Here is an 8695-nt window from a genome sequence, read left to right as displayed (position 1 = left end):
TCCTCCCTTCTGCAGCTGTTTTTGATCACCTGATTCTCCTTCAGCTGTTCCCATTTACATCCAATTATTCCTTCTGGTTGCTTTCTGTCATTTTCACCTCTGCTTCAGGTTATAAACCGTTTGCTCTTTTTGTTCATTCCTCTCATTATTTCTCTGTTTTCATGCTTGTTTCTTACTTTCACTCCACTTCTTGTTACCCTGCGACTCTCCGTCTGAGGTTTCCTTTGTAGTTACTTGATTGTGCTTTAAAATGGCACTATGTGTCTGGAAAATACATAAAACTGACCTTTTAATGGGAATTGTTAATTTGTATTGAAACAAATATGACCCAATGAGGGCACTTAATAAATGTGCAGAAATTAAACGTTGGATTTTTTCAGTGGGAGATTTTGTTTGTACATTAAAATATGAATTTATTTTAAGCTTTTCTCTTTAATAATGGTGCTGATAAAAGTGGAGGCTGCTGTAAATTAGTTTTATGGCTAAAAGCCATAATTTAATTTTACACAGAGTACCACCTTTGCATGAAAAAAAACATACAATTACACAGATAAGAAGAAAAAGTTGCAAAAAAAGCTTCAAACACAAAACTCCACTTCGACATCTTTAACCTTTCTCTGCAGAAAATTGTCACAGACAGTTTTGAAGTACGAAGCGAAGATTTATTCAGACTAATGCAAATTAAAGATCCCCCCTCTCTATGAGTCATGGTTTTGAATAATGACTCTGAAAAGTCAAGTTTCATAGTTATTTTTTTTGTAAAAATGAAAGAGATCTCAGAATCTAATTCACTCATTTTTGAAGAATATCCCATTTATTTTCCAAACAGCGTTCGACAGACACCATGATCACAGATGGCTGGATAATCCACAGCATCACAATGTGTTGAGGATACTTTTGCAAAAGAAAGACAAAACAAAAGGTTCAGGCTGAGGCCAGAGGAAGTGGCACGGCTCGAAAACAAGAAAACGCAGAGAAGTAGAAAACCGACACGCCAGGCACACAGACAATCTGGCAGACAAGTAGTGTTGGGAATAAAACTGTATCCTACAGGGGGAGATGGGTGAGCTGAGGTCAGAGAAGCAAAGGATCATGGAGGATCAGGCGGGAAATCAGGGTCACTGAAATGTTTGAAAGGAAAAAGGAGAAAAACAGCGACTGAGGTCGTTTTGTCTCTATATTCACCTGCAGAAAAGACAAATATTACTTTTTAATGAACATCATACTGAGAGAACAAATATTGCTCTTATGGAAGTGGGGTTATGGTTTTCAATTCTCGAAATTGAAAACCAAATCTGTATTAATGCAAATCTGTACAGCAAACAGACATCTGAGGTCGTATTTCCTGTTTTTCTTTCTTTATCTGCATTAAAGGAAACGGCTGGCATCCAGGATAGTGTCAACCCAACGATACCTGCTTTTATTTTTTAAAAAAGGAAGAACTTACCCTCACTGAGAACAAAACTCTGAAATGCAGAATAAGTTGTCACATCCGTCTCATTCCAACCTCTATCTTCTCAGTATTTTAATGGGATTTTATGTGATTTGTGTCTTCAGCACAAATATGCTGAAGAGGAAGCAAAATCATGGTTTTTAAATTCATTTACTCTAATATGAGTTTTCCTGCATGCTTTAGTTTTCAACTAAATGAATGAATTATTTTTAGAGGAATGTTTCTACCAGCTTCACTCATCTAAAGACTCAAATCTAGTCCAAACGTTTCTACTTTCAGTCAGATTGGATGGACAGCTTCTGTAAACACCAGTTTTCAAGTATTGTCTCTGATTCTCAGTTGGATTTAGGCCTGGGCTTTGACTAGGCCATTCTAACACATGGAAATTCTTTGGTTTAAACTGCCCTACTTTATTTTTGGTTATATGTTTAGAGTTTGTTTGTGGCAGAAACTGAAACTCCAGCCCAGACTAAAGTCTTTCCTCAGAGTTTTTCCTTTATGTAGCTCCATCCATTTTCCCATCAGCTTCCCATGAACACATCCCCACATCATGATGCTGCCGCCACCATGTTTCACTGCAGGGATGTTCGCAGCATTAGTTTTCCATCACCTTTAGCTGCTGACTATAAATTTTCAAAAAGTTTGTCTTCTACAACTTCTGTGTTTTCTACAAGGTTTGTGGCTAAAAGCAAACATGACTTTTGATTCTTTTCTTTATATGAAAAAAAACATCGACTCTTTCTCAGTTTCCCATAACTTTCTCAGAACTTGTGGAAAACCTTCTGCATGTTGGTCCTGGAATAATTTAACAGAGTCAGAACAACTCCAACCATTTATCACCATGAACAAATTAAAACTCTTTTTAAAAACTGTTCAGCTGAAGAATGGAGTTGATGTTTTTAAATCACTTTTAAATAATTTCACAAAGTCTTAATTTTGTGCTTTCTTCTTTTAAGTTTTTATTTATTTATTTATTTAAATCTTGATTTAATTGTATGCACCTTTTTAATTATTTTATTTTCTATACTGTACACTGATGTGTCTCTTAGCCAGGTCTCCCTCAAAAAAGAGATTTTATCTGAAGGGACTTTCAGGTAAAATAATGATTTAAAAACACAAATAAATAAATACTAGCTGTATTTGTGAAAATTCTCTCTCTACCACATATATAAAAATACCCAGACTGTAAAATAAAACAAGCTGAAGTTTGAGTTTAGAATGAAAAGATGGGAGCATATGGACTTTTCTGCAAGGCACTGGAGTGTTTGGATGTTCAAAGTGGTCTGTGCAGTTTGGATGGCAGAAGGTGCAAAGCTGCTGCCCAAACAAACTTTTCCAACTGTACTTTGTGGGAGCAGCACAAACAAAGCCCAGACTCACCTCACAGTAAATATTCAATGCAGGCTGCAGGAAAATTCTCCTGCGGTCTCAAAAAGAACAACTTAACCTGCGATTTTCAGCTGGATCGCGCTTGCTAATGGGCTAGGTAGGCTACGATAATGCTTCCCAGTGTCCCTGCTGCCCCCCGTCCCACTACCTCACTCCCAGCCAACGTTGGATTTGCCCCGATTTTCTGCATTAAAACCCCCAGAGGTGGGCACTTCTGCTCCAGCTGGCCTGCAGAGTGTGGGTAGCCAGGCATGTGGAGCCGTTTCCACAGCAGTTCTCAAAATGCTGAAGTGGAGATAATCAATAGTTAATGGGGGGGAGAAACGTAATGACAGTGAAGGATGACATTTCAACCTCGGGGGAAGGTGTAGCAGCAGAGAACAGTGCTGCATGTATGCTGATGTGAGCCTGGAGCAGTTATGAGTTCACAGCCGACCCTTAATGGTATATTAATGATTTCTTTTCTCAACCTGATGCAGGCAGGAATCAGAAGGGAGGGGGCGGGCTGTTTTTAGAGCAGGTTGCCACCATATGACTCTAAAAAGAAAAAGGCATATTCAGAGGTAAATAAATGAGGAAAATCTTTTCCCCCCCCTTTTAGACACAGAACTATTTAAGAGTTTGCAGTAAATTGGCGGGTAAGGCTGTCAGTCAGCTCCTGATGAAAAATCACTGCAATACTCCGGCAGACCGATGTCTGGTAGCGTTTCACACTTTCTGCTGACTGGTGTCATCAAACTAATGTGTTGTTTTGTCTGATGTTATTCCTTAGCAATGTTTGTCCAGCCATGTCACAGTGGGAGTATTTTTTTTCTAAACATTTATGGTTATTTGCTTTTATTTTGACCTTTGAACCTGCTTACTCCAAATGATTCATAACAGGAAGCAATTATTTGATGACAGCCTCCTAACAGGGTTTGTTGTTTTTTGTCCTGAAGGAAAATAATAATAATTTTTGAGTCAAATAGTTTTAAGATACTTAAAATTTTTGTTTTATTTTTCATTGAAGAAGCAGAAAAGACCTTTAGACTCTGGATGAAACCAGCCTGGTGAAAAACGACTTTCTCCCCTCAGATTTCCTCTGTTTTGGCTTTTTGTTTTGAATCTTTCTTAAATGCACCAGATCAACAGATAACTGTAACAAAAGCAGTTTTCATTTACTAACAAACATGAAAATAAAAAGCCCTATAAACCTAACCTGCTCCAACCTTAACGGCAACTACTGTCATCAAGCATGTCTGAATCTGTCTTTTTCATCACTTTGGATAAAATTGGACCCACTTTCAGTTCAGCTTCACTGGATCTCCCCTTTTAAACTTCTGCTCCTGCATCACAATCTGAGTATCTGGACTACGGTGGCCGGCAGGTGCAGAAGCAGAGCTAACATTGAAATGAGCTGCAAAGACATGAACGATGCTAAAACAAAAAACAGCAAAATGGAAATAAAAAATGCTGAAGAGAAGCTTGAAACAAAATCCTACAATCAACAAAACAAATGCATAAGAAAAATGATGCAACCACATGAAATGGAAGTAAAAGTAAAATGCCACAAATACCAAAAACAACAAGCAGAAAACGCAGCAAACTCGCTTATAAAAAAAACAGGAGTCTTCCAGGCCACTAGGGGGAGTCTGGAGGAGATTTGCAACACATTTTGCTGTTTGCACATTTGCACCTGTTGGCCATCATACTGGACTTTGACTAGCCCACTCTGAAACGTTCATTTTGTATTTGATCCATTCAGAGGTGAACTTGCTCTTAATTGTGCTTTTGTATAACTGAATTTCATCTGACCTTATAGCTGAGGTATGCAAGCTTTATAAAAAATATTTTTTACATATTTGTTAAAACTATCGCCATGTTGTGACAGTATAATATGAGACAGATAATCTGTGAAAAAAATCTGCTCATCTGCCTTCAGAAATATTCCAATCATAGCCAAGAGGAGGATCTTAACGCTGTCAATCATCCTCATGTATGCACTGCTCACAGCCTCCCTCTTGCTCTCTGCTACACTACAACTTCTTCATATCAGCAGAGCCTGTAATGAATACTCAGAGGTCACTTCAACTGAATATTTGACCGATAGTTTTTGTCATTTTGACAGGTTATAATTAACACTGACTGGTGCACATGGGCAGACATCACAGACTTTACGCAAAGACTTCATCACAGAGGCAACTAAAATCAATCAATAAAAAAATCCTTACTGAATATCATCTCATGGACTCTGAACTAAATGCGTCTTTCTGGCCGGGAGCTGGCAGACAGACTCCAGCTCCCGGCGTTATTTCTCGGCCCTCTCTCAACCGGCTCCGCCGCTGCGAAGAATTAAACTTAACTCGCCCTGCACTTTTAACAATGGAGCTTGAAGACGTTACCGTCCCGCTCAGAAGCGCAGCAGACAGAACATCTGTGAAGCGAAACCACTCAAAAAAGATCCTCGTAAAAGCGAACACCCAGACAAGGAAAAAGACTGACAGAGTGCAATTGATCAGTTTGGATCAGGCAGATCCAACTGACTGGTGAACTAGCGCCGATTTCTCTGCAGATGCGAACCAGGAGGAATTTGTCGCTTCACCCCTGCAGGTGAAGTGACCTTAATTTAAGTGGAGTCGTTTAATTTAATTTATTATAAATTATTGGAGCCACAGAGATTTTTGTCACTCTGGAGAAAAAGTTAGATGCGTTTATCTGCTTTATGAATGATGGGATCTGGATTCCCGGTTCAACTAGGTGAATATTAACTAAACCGCGTAAAAATGCACTAAATAGCCAAAGTTGATATGATTATAAATTGACGGGTAAAAATAGAACCAGACCGATTTTTTTTTTTAATGTTGTCGGTCAAGTTGATGAATAACAAAAAGTCTAATGTTACCTCTGTACTCAAACAGCTGTGGGTAAACAGTTTTCCTGTAATGTCTGTTTCGCCTACACAAGCATGATTGACGGCAGTTGGACCCTCCTTCTGCCTCTGATTATTTGTTTCGGATCTTTCTTCAGATGGCAATAGTATCACTTGTAGGAGGTGGAGGAGATCAGGATGTTTCTGTTAGTGTAAGTTTTCTGCTCCTGGAGAAGAAAAGCGGCTCCTTACCGTAACTCTGCGTCATGTTTGATGTTTTTTGATCAAACTGCTGTGTTAGTTTTACAGCAGAGGTAACAAAACTCTGTACCTCCCAGAATGTTCCCCTTTTGTCTCACCAGTCCACTGGATGTCTTCCCAAAGGTCCTGGGGATCATCAGCTGGCATTTTGCTGGGACACATGATCCAGTTCTGATCAGCTGCTTTCAGTGAAATGTCAGACTGGAGTTTTAACAAGCTGTCACTGGGAGATAATTAGAAATAATGGAAAGAGACACAGGCTTCTAGCTTCTTTGATAATTCCCAATGTCAAGCTGTGCAGTGTACCTAGAAATATGGAGTGAACTGAGCTTAGGATGCGGTCGGCTGTATCAGCGCTGTGCGCAGCAGGAGCAGCATGGAGGAGAAGCTGCGTCCGCATGTCCAATCTATCACAGCTCAGCTTCAGACTCACAGCTTCAGATGGGAGTCTGAAAAAGAGGGCGGGGCAACGGCAGGAGAGAGCTGCATAATTACAATGACTTCTAAAGTAAACCCAGCTGCTGGACATATTGGGACATGATTATAGATTATAGATAATGTAGAGTCTGGCTGCCTGTACTAATGGCACTCTGACTATAATCATCCCAGGAAATGGATGAGAACAGTCCAGATAACTTTCCCCAGCAAGTGAAAACTCACAAATCCATTTTTATTTGAGGAGACACAAGAGGAGTTAAGGAATGTTTCAAAAACAGAGCATGAAACGGGCAGAGACGGTTATGAAACTAACTCAGACAGTTTCTGTTTTCTCCTCATTCACTGCAGCCGACTCCCCAAGGATACACACAAACTGAAAGCTGCTGGAAGGAATCGATGCTGATCACATTGGAATAGTTACTAAATTATTTTTGGAGGAGAAAAGGAGAGTGAGGTGTCAGGAGGAGATGCCATGGAAACTGAGAACATTTCAGTGACTTTTCATCCAGTTTTGATCATCAATCATTTGAAATAAAAGGATTTTCATGTTCTATGTGCTTTAGACAGATGAAACTAAGACTTCACTTTTCTGCAATAAACTCTCCAACCAAGAATGAAAAAAAAACTCATCTGCAGGAATTGAACCAGGGAAGCAGTGCTTGCTTAGTGGTCAGCAAAAACATTAAACATAATATCACTAGTAGAGTTTTTATAAGTGGATTTTCTCTCTTTGTGAGACCTCTTGGCTTTACCTTAGTGTTTATAACATAAAAATCTACATAACTTAATTTGGGTCAAATTCAACTGAAACAATGACAATATTCTCACTCCCAACTCGTCATATATTGACGCATCGGACGGTTTGCAATATTTACCGTCGTAATAAGAAAAGGACGACCTGGTGTCTTACATGAATTTCAAATTAAGTGAAGTGATTGTTGGTATGAGAAGATGTAAATATATGCGTACATACATCCGGCTGCATCAGTAATTGAGAGTGTAATTGAAAAGTCGATTCATTTCAGTAATTCAATTCAAAAAGTGAAACTCATATTCAGTAAAAGATTCTAGGAGTGTAATTCTATTAGTTTGATGAATATGGCCTATATGGAACTTTAATTATAGGAGAATATTGATAAAAAACGGGGGGATACAAATATTTACAGCTGGGATGACAATAAGTGTGGCTCTGACTACATTAAATAGAAATATCTTGTCTTATTTAAGAGATCCTCCTCTCGCCCCCCACATGCATTCAAAATTAAGATTTTGAAATTCATTTTCTGAATATTTCCACTTTAAATTAGAAGGAATTAACTGAACATTGATTCTGGTGCCTCGGTGCTCTTTTCACACCTCCTTCCGTTTTCTTCCCTTCTGTCACACTGACTTCCGTTTCTGCCTTTGGGTTCATTTCCGAGCTCCTCCGGCCCACCAGCTGATCCACGTCTCTGCAAGAGCCCACAATTATCACAATTATCTGCATTTCCACAGTTTCCTTTCTGCGGCCTTTTATCAGTTTGCACCAAATTACCCTTTGACCAAGCTGCGTCACGTGACGCTGCTTTCTAATTGCGGATAATTATGCAAAGCAGTTAATCACAGCGGAGCGCGAACCGCACTAATTGACCGCCTGCTCTCGCCCTCTCTCACTTTTCCCTGCGCCACCTAGCGGCCGCCCTCCGCGCTCCTCTATTTAATAAATTATTTCTGCGCCGCGCCACCGTGAGAAATAAAGTGGCAGTGCGAGCTTTGCGGGGACATCAGTGGCTGTTTGGCAGCGCGGCGCATCGCTCTGCTTCCCCTCGCTGCGGTGATTAAAGTTGAGCCGCTGACCTGCGCGCTTCCTCCCGGGGAAACTGCGCGTTTAACGAGCGTCAGTTTCCATTTCTCCACTCCAGATCATTTGTTGCTGTCCGAGAGCTGAGCTTCAGCCCGGCGCACGGACGGATCCGGCTCCCAGGATCACAGGTACATTTGATTCATTTGGATGCGTTCGGATGGATCCCGCTGGCTTTAAATCAACTTTTAGCACTGCTTAATGTTCTTTTTTCATCGCAGTTTTTACTCTGATGTTGCTGTTATATCCACATTTATCTTAAAAAAAGGCTAAATGAGCTTCATGCACAAGAGGATGTTGCACCTGTGGAGGCAGCAGCAGAGTGACTGAACTGTGTGTTATTCGCTAAATTAGGAGATTTCATCACTTCAGGATGCAGCATCCATTCTGCAAAGAGAGCACAATGCAATAAATTCAGACTGTCCAGCCAAGCAGGTGGTTGCATCATAAGGTCTACATAGTCTGT

The 8695-nt window shown here is 40.1% G+C and overlaps 1 protein-coding gene across 1 annotated transcript in view; it reads left to right on the top strand.

Annotated features, from left to right (window-relative positions):
- The first annotated feature begins 8108 nt into the window (after positions 1-8108).
- Positions 8109-8695, top strand: part of vwc2 (von Willebrand factor C domain containing 2) — a 51163-nt gene continuing 50576 nt past the window's right edge. The window contains exon 1 of the mRNA XM_032554079.1: positions 8109-8360. The gene's annotated coding sequence lies outside the window, so the exon portion shown is untranslated. The remainder of the gene's footprint in view (positions 8361-8695) is intronic.

Source organism: Xiphophorus hellerii, chromosome 22, assembly GCF_003331165.1.
Source record: "Xiphophorus hellerii strain 12219 chromosome 22, Xiphophorus_hellerii-4.1, whole genome shotgun sequence".
NCBI lineage: Eukaryota > Metazoa > Chordata > Actinopteri > Cyprinodontiformes > Poeciliidae > Xiphophorus > Xiphophorus hellerii.
This window is presented reverse-complemented; position numbering and strand designations above follow the sequence as displayed.